We start from the raw sequence: 17,571 nt of genomic DNA, 5'->3' as shown, positions 1-17,571 counted from the left end.
GTTCGTCCGTTTTTCTTTTTCGTTGGATTTTTCTGCGATTATCTCAGATTCGATTTCTGATCGAATCTTCGTTTCTATTTAACTTCTCGCTCGTTTATCGGAATCAGGCGATTCAAGCGCCTAGAGTTTCGTCTCGAAATTGTCTTTCCGTTTAACCTACTCAAACAAGTTTTTGCTACAGTAAAATTTGACCTAGATCCAGATTAGTAAACGAAGTTTCTTTCTTTCGCCGTTTGACTTTCGTTGCTTCTTTCGAGTTGATTCTTTTTGTAAACCGGAGTTCTTAAGTTGAACTTTCTGGTTGGATCTTTCATTCGAGTTTTGCCTGTGCATTAGATGAGTACTGATTGTATGTCTGTTTGTTTGTGATAGAGTACCCGGAGTGTGCCGCTTGTTACTTCGAATCGCTAGGTTTTGTGGATCATCAGCAAGGCAAGTAACACTTTGATCATACTTTTCATACCCAGTTTTATTGCATTAGATCTTTTCCTCAAACAATTGCATGATTAGGATCTAATTAAATTGTGGGTACTGGGAAGTAGTTGAGGTAGTACCTATTACCTATTTTTCTATCAAACCCTTGGGAGTTACTTCTACGTTGCTATTACTATTGCCATGCTATGCTCGTAGACGTGGATTGGGTTTGAGAGATATTCACGACAGATGTGAGATGTTTATTAATGGTTCAACTTAAGGTGGCAACTAAAACTCACATCTGGGTGGATTGAGGCACCTGGAGAACCCAGTGTTGTCTGATTTTATAAGGTCTGCCACCCAGGCTCAAAGGGATCATAAGATTATTCATGCTAGAAACTTCCGTGTGCAGCCACAAGCTATTATGGGCTCTAGCATAGCTGAGTAGGTTACAAGATCTCTTGAAGAGGTGGGCTAGCAGATGTAGGGGAAAGTAGGTGTACCGGTCCACCCAGAGTAAAGAGTGATTGTTCCTGAAAGACTGTGTCTCGGTCATCCGTTTCTCAAACATCATGTAGTGCGAGAATCAAGCGGAGGCGATCGAGTCTTGTGGGGAAAAGTGCGCAAACCTCTGCAGAGGGTACAAACTAATCATGGTTAGCCGTGTCCCCGGTTATGGACAACTTGAGTATCTAGTACCTGGATTATCATTTGAATCTCATCACTATGTTACTTTTAATTAATTTTGTTGGGTTAATGATGACACCTAATTGGGATTGAGTTGGAGGTACCTTCTCAATGTTTCACAACCACCATGATAGTTAAATAAAATTTATTCCTTTGAAGTAGGATAAAATTGGCATTTCGCAAAACTGTAACCATAGAGCTTTCCACTAGCCATATATGCATGTAGTATAGCATTATTATTGTTCATTGCTCTCTATGTGTTACATTGCCAGCATATCCTATGTGCTGACCCGTTCTCGGGCTGCAACGTTTCATGTTGCAGACTTTTCAGACGACGAGTAAGGTGCCTTAGGTCGTGGTCTTATACTCAGTGATGCCGCTGGAGTTGATGGACTCACTTATCTTCCAAGTCTTCCGCTGTTATCGTTATTAGATGGCCTTAAGCCATGTTTATCATACTTAATCTCTTCGGAGATATTCGATGTAATAAGTGTGTGATTGCTACTCTGTTATAAATCCTCCATTTGTACTGTGCGTGTCAGCATTACTGATCCAGGGATGACACTGGTGCACAGCGGCACAGACCATTTGAGGTCTGGTCGCTACATGTTGTAATTGTGAAATAAATATATTAGGCTACTGACTTCCAATGTAATGGTCTATACAATTCAATAGTTACAATCATTGTTGAATTCCAAGATGTATACGAGGTCTATAGTACTACACAATATGCTCAAACTCACATAATCCCAATCAAATGAGAATCTAAATGCATTTCATAGTTATTACTTTGTAGGATGCAACAGAACCAACCATAACTCTACATCATCCATTATAAAAGCAACATTTTGAACACATCCCAATGTGTGAATGAAACGTGTAGAGAGAGGGCTTGCGAAGATGGAGCAGATAGGGCGGTAAAGATTGTGTGTATGTGGACAAGACAGTAGGAGACAAACCTAACGAGAGAGACAGAGAGAGAGAGAGAGGGAGAAGTTAGGTCTGTGAGATAGATGGAGACATGTAATATACGTGAGATGTGTGTGCATCCGGATTCTGTAGAGGTGCAAGGAGAAGAGACAACAGGTTTGATGAGAGAACTGGAAAAACATGGACGAGAGGGGAAGGATCTCGTGGGTTGAGGGATTGATAATTTTGTGCGGGAGAGGGAGGGATTGGTAATTTTTTGCGAGAGAGAGTGGGGGGGGGGGAGGAGTCAGTCAGCCATCATCACATCATCCTGATTCCAAATAGCCCCGTATTCACTAGTGCAGTGTGGTCGCTGTCTTCGATCTCCTCGATGCCCTCTTTGAAGGTTGAGGTGTTGTGCATGCTGGGGTGCAGAGAAGCACAAGCGAGAGTGGTCGCCGTATATCCTTGGATGGGGATGAATTGTGTGCTCGGGGGAGGGGGAGTGTGTGTGCGGTGTGTGTGTGTGTTAGGTATTGAGATAAATCAAACCTATGGAGAGAAATGTGTGTGTATGTGACGGAAAGCTACATGCTAAATACGGTTTTCGCGAAGAGATAGTGCGTGCGAGATAGAGAGCGATGTGCGGGCCTTGAGGTGGGTAGGGGCCGGGTGAGGGTGTCAAATGTGTGCGTTGATGCATGTGTTACATGCGATCGTGCGAGGGACGGATGAATCGAGAGAGATGGTTGTTGTGTTACGGATGCTCCTCTCTCTCACACACACACACAAGTACAAATAGAAGACTATTCTCTCATGTATACACAACGTGTCGGCATCTGTCTATGTCTCACTCATGCATGATCATTTGCACATTCACACCTCTCTATGTCTCTATCACACGCACACCGTTTCCACATTGCCCTTCCGCCACAACACACATATGGACACATACACACGTTCTCTCTCAGTCACACACACACACACACACACAATCAGTATTAAAAAAACTAGGGCGCACCTAAAACGTCCAAATCCAAATAAACACAAACTAGAGCTAAATTCAAATATATGGAAATATTGTAGCGTCAAGAACTTTTCTAGGAAAAGAATGTTGAGTAATATTTGGGGATTGTTTTCACACACACACAAAGGTTCGGTGGGTGTCCTTCAAGCGCGACACGATGATGCACCGTTCGATCAACTGCGCGGCCGCGGTTCATGCGCTTGCACAGGATTCCGTATCGTGGCTATGGTAACTAATATAAGCGCTACCTCAATCTAATGTTTACGTGTACTAGTACGGTTTTATTTTAAGTTTGACCAACCCTATATAAAACTAAACTAAGCTCCCATACGCGCACTCATAAATATGCCGCCGCCGCCTTTGTGCATGCCGGCCCACGCCTGCTCCGGCCAACCATTTCTCGCCCATCACCGCTGTGTCGCCGCCATCCCTGTTCCATGAAGCCGAAGGCTCGCCCGCTCACGTCGTCTGCAGTCCCTCCTCGCGATGCTGCCGCGCTGCCAAGCACGCGAGCAGCTGGTGGAGCCGCGTCTATGCACGCAGCGTACAAAGAGGAGGACGAGCGCGTGCTCCAGCACACCGGCGAGGAGGAACTAGCGTGTCATTGTCATCTCCGCCCGCGCGGAGGAGGCGCGCATGGTGGTTGTCGCGGCGAAGCTGGTCGCACCCGCGCCGAGTCCGCAAACTGGGTGCGGACGCAGAATCTACCTTCGAGACCTTGAATGCCACGTGGATCCTGCAATCTGAAGGAGCAATTTGGGTCAGTTGACTCTTATGAGCCGTTGGATGCAACATGGGTGGCTAGAAGGGCTTCTTCAACCTCCGAAATTGATGCACTAACTGCCTGCCGCCGCCGCCCCGCCCTCCCCTGAACCGCCTGCCACCGCCATGCTCCCCCATCCCCACCCTCGCCATTGGTTTAACCTCGGGCACGATCCATTTTTTCCGGCGAACTGCATTCCACACCCAACACTCATAAGATAGATCATGGGCACCCTGGCACCCTAATATAGATACTGGGGTAGCTTCTCTGCCGTCTTATTCCTTTGCTCCGTTGAACTTCTTTCACAAATCGACTGGCCCAAATTATACTACTAGTACGAACGTATTAAGCACAGTAGGAACACGAAGATACGAGTAGTAGTACCAACTGCAAGAATAGTAGTAAGACATATAGTACTAGTACTACTGTACGTACTAAAGAGTTCAAATAACGAGAAAGAACATAAAGTTCGAATAACGAGAAAGAACATAAACATAGTTCTGCTGGGGGCTCAGCACAACACACCCCTGAAATAAAACTAAGCAACTAGTCCGTTTGACACTGTAGTAGAACCAGCATGAGCGACGACACTGCCACCTTACTTGGAGTCCGAGTCCACGTCCTCGACTTCGTCCTCGTCCCTCTTCCTCTTCCTCTTCGCCGCCGCTTCTTTGCATGAACCGGACACTGGAATCTGCTTCTTCATCCAACCTTGTAGATATTTAAACAAAGGTAGGCATCCATTGCTGCGTACAGGATGTGATCTTCATGTATTGTCTTCGACTCCCATGCATGATGGAACTCGTGGTGAGGTTTCTTCAGTTTAGCGTACGAAGGATCAATCATGGCTGCTGCCACGGTCAGCATTGAAGGCTGAGAGGAGGACACCAGGCTTGCCTTCTGGAGATCGAAGGGCTGGCCTACAACAAGGCCTATCCGACACAGGGCATCCCTATCGTTTCTAAAGTCTACAGTAACGAATTTCACTCTTTCGTCCTTGAGGAAGTTCTTAAAATCCTGGCACTCAACGTCGGCACGGCATATGTGGTAGACCAAGCACACGTTATGTACACAAAATTGGATCATGGCGGGCTTCTTCTTCTCTGCCTCCTTTAGAATCTTCTCGCTTTCCAGGATTGTGGTGTACTCAACATCTAGACCAGCGACCCACTCATCCTTTGAGTTTTCGAACATGCTTCTGAAGCGAGCAAGGCATCCTTTCACCATCGCGGATCCACGGGTGTAGATTTCGATGAACTCATCGCCGGTGATGGCTCTAACCTGGTACTCAACGGCGACCATGGAGATTTGGGAGGCCATGGATTTTGGAGGACGGTTAGGAGAAGTTGAACTGGTGTAATGTGAAAGGACGGGACGACTGGGAGCGAACTATTGTAAGGTAGAAGACGGGGACGAGTAGGGCATGCAAATAGCGTGGGGTTGTTGGCTTGCCCGGTGGATAAACGGCTGCAAGCCCCAAAGAGTTCTCATGTACTATGCGGGACCCACTAGATGTCATGTCTACTAGACCGATATCGTTGGCCTGACGGTATAGCTTCTGTCTGTTCGCACCCATGCCGGCGCGTGGATGTAACTTCACTTAATTCCCTCAACCGCCGCGCCTCCCACGACCTTCGCCTCCCTCACGCGGTCACGCCCATTGAGACTTCGACTGGCTATAAATGAGCAATTTTTCTGCCTACTCCGCATGCATGATACTCCCTCTGGTCCTTTTTACTTCCGTCAACCATTTGCAAAGTTTTTGACCAAATTTATACTAAAAATATCAATATCTACGATACTAATTATAATGAGTATAAAAATTACGTTTTATAATGAGTATAAAAATATTGATTTGACATTGTGAATGTTGATGTACATTTTTCTATAAGTTTGGTCAAAGTAGAGGTACATTGACTTCAGACAAAACTTAAATGCACAATGCAGACTAGTTCCTCCTTCCAGGTGCGTGCCATGTGCTATCTAGTCATCACAACAAGGTTAGCTATTAGAGTACTACTTGACTTCCATTTGTCCAAAAATGGATGTACCTATATACTAAAACATGTCTAGATACATCTATATTTTGACAAATGGAAGGCATGTTTTGTGGAACGGAGGCAGTAGTTTAAAGGGCTCGATTCAAAAATTTCACCTACTCTTACCAAGATAGAGGCGGTGGAATTGTTTGTGTAGTGGTTTCTAGAGTCTGGACTCCATCTTCAGGAACCTTCGCCGCCGCCGACAAGAATGCAAGGAGATGAACCAGAAAGGAAATGAGGCTGGAATGAGTAGTTCCATATTTTTATACAGTGGCAGAGGTGGGTAAATATCTGCTATACAGTACGTCCGGTGGCAAGGCCATGTCTCTATGCACACACATCTCAGCCGTTGGTTCCAAGTAGATCGAACAGCTCACGTTGTCCAGAGGCAGACATACCATCACCACCAACTGAGATTTTCAAGGAGTGGTCATGCATGCATGTGGTGTAATTAATGCATCGGTTTACACAAATTTCTGAGAAAAATGAGAGTACTAATTAAGTACTTTTGCAAACTACGGAATTAATTCCACCATTCATCATCTACCTTGGTTGAAGAGATTTTCAAATTAGGCCCTATAAACCGGAAAGGAGGGAGTACCACATTACCACCACTATGGCCAGGCTTAATCATCGCATGCAATAATTTATTGCACCTTGAAATCTAAACGCCTGCTTGACTCTCCTTCTCCCTCCAGCAGTCCCACCACTCCACCCAATGTGGAAAAAATCTGCATGCATGACTCTCCTCCCCCGCGCTCGTCCAATCGGTTGTGACCAGCAATATTTCCACCCCTTCCCTCACCCGTAATTTACTCCATCAAATATGCCCATGTAGCTGCTTCAGTTACTTAACTGTAGGTGCATTTGATCACTGACATGTGGGCCCAACAGGCATCTGGCCCACATGTCAGTGACGCAACTGGACCTGCAGTTAAGTCAGTGAAGCTCAGTCCATATATTACGTAGGTGTGCCATTGCTCGCTATAAATACTGGCCTCCCACGACATTCAGAAGAACGCTCACGTTCATCGCTATCTCCTCCCCCTCCCTCTCATGTCGACCACCATGGCATCCCCCCTCCCAAGCCCTAGGTGCCCCTCGCTGCACCGCGCGGACAGTCACGCGTCGCCGTTTCGTTCCTCACCGCCACTAGTCGAGGAGGACGCGTCGCCGTTCTGTTCCTCACCGCCAGTAGTCGAGGAGGACGCGTCTCCATTCTGCTCCTCGCCGCGACGCATCGAGGTGGACGCGTCGGCGTTCCCAATCTCACTAGCACGCGCGTCGGAGGAAGCGCCGGCTCTCCGCTACGAGGAGAATGCCGTGCCGCCCGCCGAGCCCCCCAGCCTTGAGAAGCTTTGGAAAGAAATGGATGTCGCCTTGTGGGAGGCTTTGCCTCCGGAAGAGCGCGCCAAAATAGAGGCCGAGAAGAAGGCCGAGGAAGAGAAGCGCGCCGCGGGGCAAGCTTCCTGGCAGGCCTATGTCGCGTCCGAGAGAGACAGGCAATTGGCTCTTTGGCAGATGGCTCGTGCGAGGGCCGTGAGGGTGGCAGAGGATGCCCGTGCCAAAGCCCTGAGTGCAGTCGGGCCCAAGCGCCTCATCTACGCTTGGCGGTACGTGGACCGGGTGCACGCTTCCAGCGAGGAGGAGTACCTGTTGGCGCCGTATCACCACACCGGTGAGATAGCGCTCGCCCGCCGGCAAGCCGCCAATCAGCACCTCACGAGTTGCAAGGCTGAAGAAGAGGCGTTGTGTCGGCGCGCTGGGAAACGGTCGCGCACCAGGGTACTCGTGGCGCGCCGCAAGCGCTCCTGCGAGCGCCGTGGCTTTTATTGGGAATATAATTTAGTTTTGTAAGGTGATCTCATTAGTTTTGGGACGCAAATGATAAATCCTGAATGTTCGGGAATTATTAGCGTCCTTAATTAAGTATGCGAAAGGAAAAGTTTGGAAACCTTGTGTATCCGTACGCATTTTGTAAGTACGTGCATATGTCACATGCACTAACATTTTATCAGTTAAATCTTTGGTCAAAATTTAGCACAAATTACAAAGGTGATGAATAAACCAGGACGGAGGTACTAGTAGTAGTTTAGAAGCCCAACTAATTGAGTGAGGCGCCTTAATGTTACTCTCCACTGTGCCTAGTCTTATGGGAAAAGCCGGGGAAGAGACGACTTATTTTTTAAGCCGTCAAAAGAACTGGCCCTAGGAGTGGTAGCTAGGGATACTAGGAGTAGTAGCTAGGGATCGAGTGTGCGAGATGAACCGGAGAAAGTAAATACAGAGAGATGAAATGCAAAAAAGACGGAGGGATGTGATGGTTGCTTGTCCGTTTATTTTTCCAAGCCACTTATTACTGGGAGTGGTTGGGTTTTGTGATATGACGGCTTTACTGCCGCGCCACGAGCGGGGTGAGACTCGCGTGTAGTCCCGCCCTCTACACTAGTACTACATCGGTCGTGGTTTATTAGTGCCCCATTGAATTTGACTGAATATTTAACTTACAAAATGTTAGTGCATGTCAACAAAAACTATATTATTGGATTCGTATTTGAGCATAGTTTTCAATGATATAATTTTAGATGACATGCATTAGCATTTATCATACTATATATAATGTTAGTTCAATTTTTGGTCGTACTAATCTCTAGTAAGGTGCCCGTGCGTTGCACGGAACAGTGAAATGCATTGATCGCGGAGTTGTTTATTTTGACAAAGGATGTGGGGGTCATCTCATGTGTAACGGGTATCGATAGGTTTCTTCAGATATTATTTCATCTTTAGAGCTCACAAACATCCAGGTGAAATAGATAAAAAAGTATCTTTTGCAAACAAAAGCATTCAACTGTTCAACCTGCATCCAAAACTTGTGAAGAAATAACACTTATTGTGCTTTGCAAGAAATGATCTTTAAGAATTAGTTTTTGAGTATCGATTGTTATACATGTTGGCTACACATGACATGGCACTTTCTTATAGTCAACAGTTGGCTATACTATTAAGTATTAACCATGCCCTTATACACCTAGATGGAGGGATTAAATCAGGATGACTTGGAAGGGGGTAGAGGAGATGTAAGAAATGGTTCATCATAAGTCTTTCACCAGTACTGTAGTAAAAATTTCATACAAGGAGGATTCTGGACTAAACCATAAATGGATACACTTTTATTCATGCGCGATACTCAAATAGAGCAACATCATGCATGGAAGTCTCCACATGCTTAGACATCAGATTACATTGAGCGAAGACTAATGATCAACATTTAACTTGGTAATGCATATGTCTAGGTGAACCTCCTTGGAGTCCCCGTGCCCCACGTTGGGGGGCAAATCATACCATGCGTCTTCCATGTCCACATAGGCGGGAAGGTCCCTTCTCGGCACAGTCCTAGTCAGCTTGATGTAGCCTGTGTCGCCGCCCATGAACCTCCGAGGGGTAGTAATAGTGAGCACGCACCCGTACATCGGCCTCGTGTCAGTGTCAGCGGCGTCGCCCCTGACGCACACTACAGAGACGTGGCGGCAGCTTGCGCGGGCCTCGCTGGTGCCCATGATCAATAGGAAGACGCTGCCGTCCTCCTCCGAGACTAGCAGGCGGCGGTGATCCTCCAGCGACTCCGACACGGTGAACGGGTAGCATGTCTCGTATTTGATGTTCTTCGCCGTGGGCCAGTAGTGATAGACGGACGACTGCGTGAGGTGATGCACGAGGTCCACCGGCGAGCCCCAAAACGGAATCGGACACTCATAGCAGTAGACGAATGGCTCCTTGGAGGCATCGACCAGGCCGTCCATGAAACGGAAGTGGCTGTAGGGGACGGTGTGCCAGTTGAATATATGAGCAAGTTACTACGAGATTTATTCTGAATAAGCACAAAATAAATCATGACGGCTATAACAGAGATTAAACTAATCATGTGGACTAGCATAGTAGATGAACAGATCGATTGTAGGACACAGACTAGAAACATGAATTCTACCACGATTTCATACAGGAAGGACATAAACACATATGGTGCAATGGGAGCAGCACCGTTGGCGTTGAGGTTATCGCCCATGTCGTTGAGGAAGAGGTTGCGTGGTCGGGGAAGAAGTCGTCGTCGATGAAGTCGTCGCTGCTAGCAGTCGCGAGAGTGCGCTCCCCAAATTTCAACAGCGCCCACCAAATGGAGCGCAGGAGGGAGTGGCTGTAGGGGAGGTTGCGGCGGCTGAATGGAGCGCAGGAATAGCACACGAAGCAGTAGATGGTGCTCCTCCCTAGTCTCTATCTCTACTCTTATCTCTATCTCTACTACTCTTCTTTCTTTTTTATAATATACTAGTAGCTGTCAAATTGAATAGTACTGCATCGCCCGCTGCACGCCCGGCTGAACACGCCTCCTCGCCTCCATCAAACCCCTCCGTTAAACCCGCATGCAAACCTGGAAACCTACTCCGGCCCGCGGGAGGAAATTTGCCGGTTGCCGTTGGAGAATAATAGTCACGTCCAATCCATTTGACTTAATTCCTTGTACGATTCTCCCTCTATAAAAAGTTAGTTGCATCCTTAATCTTGTATTCTATGTACTCTGTGGGTTCCACTGTCAGTATAGTGTACATTACTTGCAGGCTGGCTACAGATTCATACAGAAAGTTAGAAAGAAACGAATCCATCGTTAATCTTGTATTCTAAGTAGTTTGTGGGTTCCACTCCCAGTACAGTAGCGAAAGAAGTATATATTAAAAAAATATAAAAAGCTACAGTTTAGGACAAAATTTGAACTCAGGCCATCGCGGTGCAAGCATCCGGACCGGACCAGTACACCAGGTGTTTGTTGCGGACGATGCAGGAGATAAACCTTTATAGCAATGAGCTCGCCCGTTGCAACGGATCCAAAGTAGAATAATACATATCACTAAAAATATCTTATGTTTCACTCCAAATATATTCTTTGGGCTGTTTTGATGAGGTAAGGGAGGAATGTGGTTGGTTTCAAGATACAAAGGGGTTTTGTGTAACCTGGAGGAGAGAAGTGGGAATTGTTGCAAAATGCCACAACTTACATCACAGCCGTTAGATGCAAATCTAATGGTCAGAAATGGCGGATGGCAGACACACCATAATCACCAACTGAGTCTTTTATAGGAGTATATGTATACTAGCAAGATGCCCATGCGTTGCACGGAAAATCAAGATGAATTTGTATGAGTAGTTTATGTTGTGGGAGAAAAGGATGAACAAGAGAAGGCCTTATTTGCAAATGTGGATAGGGGTGTGGGTATCTTTTTGCAAAATTTCCATAGTTTCCTTCCTATCCGTCAGATATAAATCGGATGGCCTATGTTGCAGGATGGCAGGCACACCATCAGCACCAACTCTGTTTTTTATAAGAGTAGAGATTTCCTTCCTATCCGTCAGATATAAATCGGACAGCCTATATTGCAGGATGGCAGGCACACCATCATCGCCTGGTTTTATAAGAGTAGAGATAAGTATAGGTAATATAGGAGTAGGAGTAGACAAAAAACCGAGTTGGTGATGATGGTGTGCCTGCAATCTTATAGTATAGACCGTCCGATCTATATCCGACAGATAGAAAGCAAACTATGACAATTTTACAAAAGATACCCGCACCTCTCTCCACATTTACAGATAAGGCCTTGCCTCGTTCATCCTTATCTCCAACAACCTCATTGCCGAGCAATTAAAAAAAGAAGTCTCTAGAACAATCTGGCATGGTGGCTGCTGCCGGCGCCGTCCATCCCCATGCCTCTGCCCAGTCCGACCACCAGTCACCACCACGCCCCACTCCTCCTCACCTTATTTATCATCTTTCTCGAGATATTGGTTTTTTGATGAAATGGTCGAGATACCATGTTTCTGATAAAATTCTCGAGATATCATTAGTTTTTACACATGCGATTACTCCTGCATGGGTCAATCACAACATGTGTTTTGTAAAAAAATGCATCTTGATGTTCCATGCAATGCATGTGCATCTTGCTAGTTTTTTTTGCATATAATTCCAAACACCACGTAGACACGGTCTTTGACCATTTTACAACTATGTTAGTATCATTGTTAGTGGTCAGCCGGTGCAAGTTATAGCCCCGGGTGTTTTAACCTTTTTTAGTAATGATATCATTGTTCGCCACGAGCTCAATCATGGCGAATCCCACGTAACCGTCAGATTTCCATCCGACGGTGGCCTGCTTTTAAGCCATAGTATTTTTTTGACAGAAAGACTGTACGGGAACCCCCTATAGTATAATTGGTGCAACAACCCCAAATTGCAAGTACCATGCCTTGAACCTGGGTGGGTGGGAAGGCATCGGCCCCTTCCCACCACTAGGCTATGCCTTAGTCTACGTCGCGGGCATTTGCAACTGCCATGTCTGCCAGCGAACGTTTGCTAGGGATTGGAGTTAGCACCGATGGCAGTTCGTAGTCGTTCCACGCTCGGGCATTGAAGTTTGTAACTATTTTAGATTAGAATATACTAATCCTCCGGTGCTAGTAGTAGAGCAGAGTCCTACTCCACTACGACTCTAGTCAAGCAAGTTAGGGCATAGTAGTAGGTACTGTAGGGAGTACCAGTACTGTGATCACTCAAGCAAGTTGTCTCGCATCGATATGACCCTACGCTGCTGGTATGTGTCTCGTAAGTCAAGCGGCGTGCTGTAGTCATCATCACCTGTCCACTTCCCGCAGCACATATTCGCTTCTCCATCATTGTCCGCACATAATCGTCCAGTCTTCCATCCCCGCTAAGGCACCTCCCCCCTCTTCCGAAACCCAAGCACTAACAATTGAAGAACCGAGCAATGTCCGCCGAAAGAGTGGCTGGAATTCGCTCCCCACAGAGGTAATCAAGCTCATTGTTTCGCGTGTGGACAATCTCAGTACCATGCCGCTCACCGCGCGCTCATCGGGGTTGTACCATTTACTCAAAGCCCTCAGGCCGGAGCTTTTTAAGCCAGCATATTGCTTGCTGATGCCGCCTGATCTTCAGAAACGGCGTGTCACGCAGCATAACGATCGTAGGGTGGCGAGCATCAACCCTCTTGACTGCGATCCGATCCCCGTCATCGTCACCTACATTAACGGTATGTACTGGGTCGGCTTGAACACGTCTTGGATGGTGCTCGTCGACGGTGGCGGCAGCTGGATGCTCGTGGAGGTCTACACCCGGCGATTGATCCCCCTTCCTTTGATTAACACTACACTGCTTTGGCACCGCGGCCCAGAATACTCGGAATCTTATGGTAGCCAACATGATACCAAGTTTGATTTGGTCAAGGTTGTAATCTGCCAAGTGCCCACAAGATCTGTGAATTATAAAGACTTCAGGCTAATTGCGTTCTTCAACCATGGTCTTGCATATCTGACAGGTCACTGCGTTAAGCGGATAATATGCATGTCCATCGCAGGATCATACATCCTCCGTGGTTCTCTGATGCAATTGAACACAAGGGCTTCATTTACGCTGTCAACTCCTTCTATGGCTGGACGTATTGCTGGCCAACTCCAGTCATCGCTAAAAACGGCTGTTACAGCAGTATGTTACTTTCCTATGATATCATGATGGCTTGCTTATATTACTGTTAACATTTACTAAAAAAATATTCATGCTCATAACATGCTGTTCTTAAGATTGACTACACTAAGAGCCCTTTTTTATTTGAGTCCAACTTGATATGATGTTGTAGGCCGCCTGGTGTCCCTACCCTTCCTAATCCCAGAACCTTTCAAAGAAAAGCAGCACGACAGTTGCAGGTGGTTCCTGGCTCGATCAGACGATGGCGAACGATTGATGATCGTTCGCACGTACCGAACGTGTTGTTTCGCGGAATATAATCACAGTAACTGCAAGGTCTTTGAGCAGGATCCCAGCTTCTCTGGGCCTTTAGGATTTTTTGATTGGAGGCTGGTAAGTAGCCTTGGTACACGCTCTCTGTTTCTCGGACTGTATTGTCCGATTAGCCAGGAGATAACCGATGGCAACGATCATGATGGCAGTGCGGTTTTGTTCATCTGGCAAAATTGTGTGTACACAGCGTACCATGCGTCTCTGCATGCAGCATAGCCTGATATGTGCCGCCACGCTCTGCAGCCCAAAGTAGGAGAGAGGGTCGCAAGTATCGGACTTCGACCTGCTGGCTGGAGTTGCCCCCCTCAGGCACCCATCTGATTCAAGTCGTCAACCAATCTCCATAGCTTAATAAATAGTAACGTCTAACTAAGCTAGTTAGTTAGATGCGTACACTTGGTGTAGTAGGATCCTTATTTAGTTTGATGCATAAACTTGTTTTTTGGTAGCTCTTTTGTAATGATGGCTGATGTTTGGTTTGGAAGAGAGAGCTGTGTCTTTACTCTTCTGGCCTGCTTACTGCTTCTGTTGCACCCCCAGCCCTGGTTGCTGCTGCTGCTGTTTTCAATGTATAATCAGTAGTATATTTCTTCTGTTGGTTGAATAAATGTGTTGTTGGAACGACAAACACAATGTTTTGGAAGTCGTTGCACGGTCCGATTCTTTAGTACAAGACGCAAGGGACATGCACGGCGACCACCGCTCACGAGGTGCAGCTCCCCATCCAGGCAAGGATGCCGGGCTGCGCGTCTGCATCGACGTTCCAGGGCTCAACAGGGCCGCATCTCAGGAGGTTTTCTGGCCTTCGCGCGTGGGCCGTTGCGAGGGTCCACCACACAGCTACGTTCGCATGCCTTTCGGCCTGCCGAGCATGTCGTCAGCCTATCAGCGCAACCTGCGGCGTGTCCTGGCAGCTCAGGAGGCCAGGCACCACGCCGTCCTGGCAGAGATGGAGACGGTCCTCAGGGAACCACCTCAGCCCCCAGAGCCTCCCGAGGCTCAGGGCCCCGGTGGCTCGTGAGGAGCTACCCTTTCGCGGCACGCCTTCAGCTGCACCAACTCTCCTTCGTCTACAGAACCAGGTGACATTTTCCAAGTTCGTTTAGCTGGGAGTGCCCCTCGGGCTGCATTATTCCCAGGTCGCGTGGGTCCGTCCTTGTGGCATGTATCCCTTTTGCTTATGTCTTTAGTTTACCCGGTTGGGGGCGCCCCTCGGGCTGCATCGTCCCCAAGCCACTCGGGCCTGACCCAGTGGCATGTATCTTTCTGCATTTACCCAAGCTGATTTGCCTTCCATGCTTAATCTGCATATGATTATCACCTGCTCAATTGCCACCCGCCACGGGTACGTCCCTTCATCACGCAATTCGCTTGCGCATTAAAAGGGGGCTTCTGAGCATCGCGACTCAGGAGCTCTTACTGGCTCTCCAGCCCTCACCCCTGGCCTTGACCACGGCATCGCGACCTGGCATACCAGCGGCGGCTCAGCTCCGTCGAGGGCCGGGACCTGAGGACGTAGAGCGCTTGCACCTAACCATCTTGCAGGAACACACAGCTGTCAAAGACCCAAGACCAGGCGCAACCCGCCTTGAGGTAGGGCCTCGTGAGCCCGCGCTGACTCACGAGTGCCCAGATACACCTTGCAGCCCTGCCGTGCAAGCCACGTGTCAGGGCGGGGCTGTACACGCCCCGGGGGCTCCTCCCGGAGGGCCCCCCTCCCACGCACAAGTGGAAGCACCATGCTCCGCGCTGGCCGTCGACACTGCCGAGGAGCGGCTATGCCCGTGCACAAGCGGAAGCACTATGCTCCGCGCTGGTGATAAACAACTGAGGGCGGCTTCATGGTTGTACCAACCTCAGGGAGCCCCAGAGCTCAATGTCCGGCCTCACCGCAACGCCTCCCCTCGGGAGAGCCGCGCGAGGGGGATGGACACGGGGGCTGCGCTCGGGTCACGCCCAAGCATACGCCACCCAACCAGGTCTCCCAGACCTGGGGCCTGCGCTCGGGTCACGCCCAAGCGCACGCCACCCAACCAGGTCTCTCGGACCTGGTCATCGCACGCCCCTCCCGAGGCCTCAGCGAGGGCAGGTATGGAGATTGTTTGCGCGTCAAGGGGGACTCCTAAGGATCGCGACTGAGGAGCCTAACTGGCAACGTAGCCCCTCACTCCTTGGTCCGTCCTGGTCTCCGGTCGGCCCAATGGCGGTTGAGGTATGCGCGGGGCGGGGCTCTGCCGACGTAGAACATTAGTCTATCCTCGCGTACTCTCCCTATAAGTTGTTTGAGCGTCAAAGGGGACTCCTGAGCATCGCGACTCAGGAGCCTAACTGGTCACGTAGCCCCTCACTCCTTGGTCCGTCCTGGTCTCCGGTCGGCCCAATGGCGGTTCAGGTATGCGCGGGGCCGGGCTCTGCCGACGCAGAACACAAAGCAAATAGGAAGGAAATCGCAAAATCTCGAAGCAAATATTACAAAACATATTGTCCTCACAATATCAAATGAAAAGTTTAACGCCTCCACGAGTCCTGATGCATATTACAGGAATGAAACAGGAGAGCAGCCGTAGGTCACCCCTGGACACCGCCATCACCTGCAGAAGATGCTCCTCCCCGGGTAATGTCACCTTCACCTGCACCACCAGCCGCAGGATCGGCGGCATCGCCGGACAAGGGTGCGGAGGCAAAGCCACGGAACTTCTTCAGTAGGGCCTCCACCTGACCTTGCACAGCTGCGGCGGCGGCTCCGCAGTGATCATCAGCCACAGGCTCCAGTAGCTCGTCAAGACAAGCGTTAGGGTCGCGGAGGTGCAGATGGCTGCAGACGCGAGTCAATGCAGCTGAAGACAGGACGCGAGCTTCCGCCTCCGCCATGGGACCGATACCATCCGCGACTTCCTCGAGCGCCTTCACCAAGAGGGGAAGCAGCAGGGCAGGGCCGTCCTCATCAGTGGTTAGCGGCCTCTCCAAGCCGTGCTCGTAGAGCGTCTTCAGTGCCACGCGAGACCTCTCCTCGAGGTCGGCAAAGCCATGCTGTCTTCAGCCAGGACCCGTGCCTTGGCATCAAGATTGGCCTCCCTCGCCTTCACCTTCCGATCCAGCTCTTCCGGCTGGCTGCGCTCGGCGGCCTGCGTTTTCCCCAACTCCCCCAGCTCAGCGTCACGATTCTTGACAGCATCCTCCCGGGCCTTCATCTCCTCCTCCTTCACCTGGCGGCCGCGTGCTTCTTTGGCGTGCTTGTCGCGCAGGCTCTTCAGCTCGTCCTCCAGCTCTCGGCAGCGGTCGCGGGCGGCCTTGGCATCCTTCAGTGCCGCCTCACGATTAGCTGCAGCATTGGCAGCGCTCTGCTTCTCCTTCTTGGAAGATGCCGCGGCTTGGCTCAGCGTCGCGTGAACCGCAGAGTCAGAGTGAAGCTAGCCAGAGGCCAGCTCCAGGCGTCAGGCCACCAGGCGCGGGTCCGCGCTCAGGAGATCTGCCTGCAACTGGGTCATCTCCAAAAGAGCACGCTCCAGGACAGCAGCAGGGGCAGAAGAACCTGGGAGTGGAGGTGCGGCAGTAGGTGGAGACGACGCCGTCACCTGGCCCTGGGAGACCGCGGGTTCCGGAGTAGTCGGGACCTCTTCAGCCGGGCCAGATGCCGGCACCCCCGGGGCCAGCGGGGCCATGGGGGCTGACTCCTCCCGGCGATGCTCCTCTTGGCCTCGCAAAGACGACCGGGCCGGGGAGGTGCGAGCGCTCGCGTCTCTTTTCTCAGCAGAATGGGGCGCAACCGCCGTACCCTCTTTCCTCTTCTTCGCTGCAGACAGTGGCCTGGACGACCAAAGACGAAAGTCAGGAAGCAGTGACATGAGCAAAGACAAGACAGAGATCAAGCACG

The sequence above is a fragment of the Aegilops tauschii genome, chromosome 3 (genome assembly GCF_002575655.3).
Source record: "Aegilops tauschii subsp. strangulata cultivar AL8/78 chromosome 3, Aet v6.0, whole genome shotgun sequence".
Lineage (NCBI taxonomy): Eukaryota > Viridiplantae > Streptophyta > Magnoliopsida > Poales > Poaceae > Aegilops > Aegilops tauschii.
Note: the sequence above shows the minus strand (reverse complement) of the source record.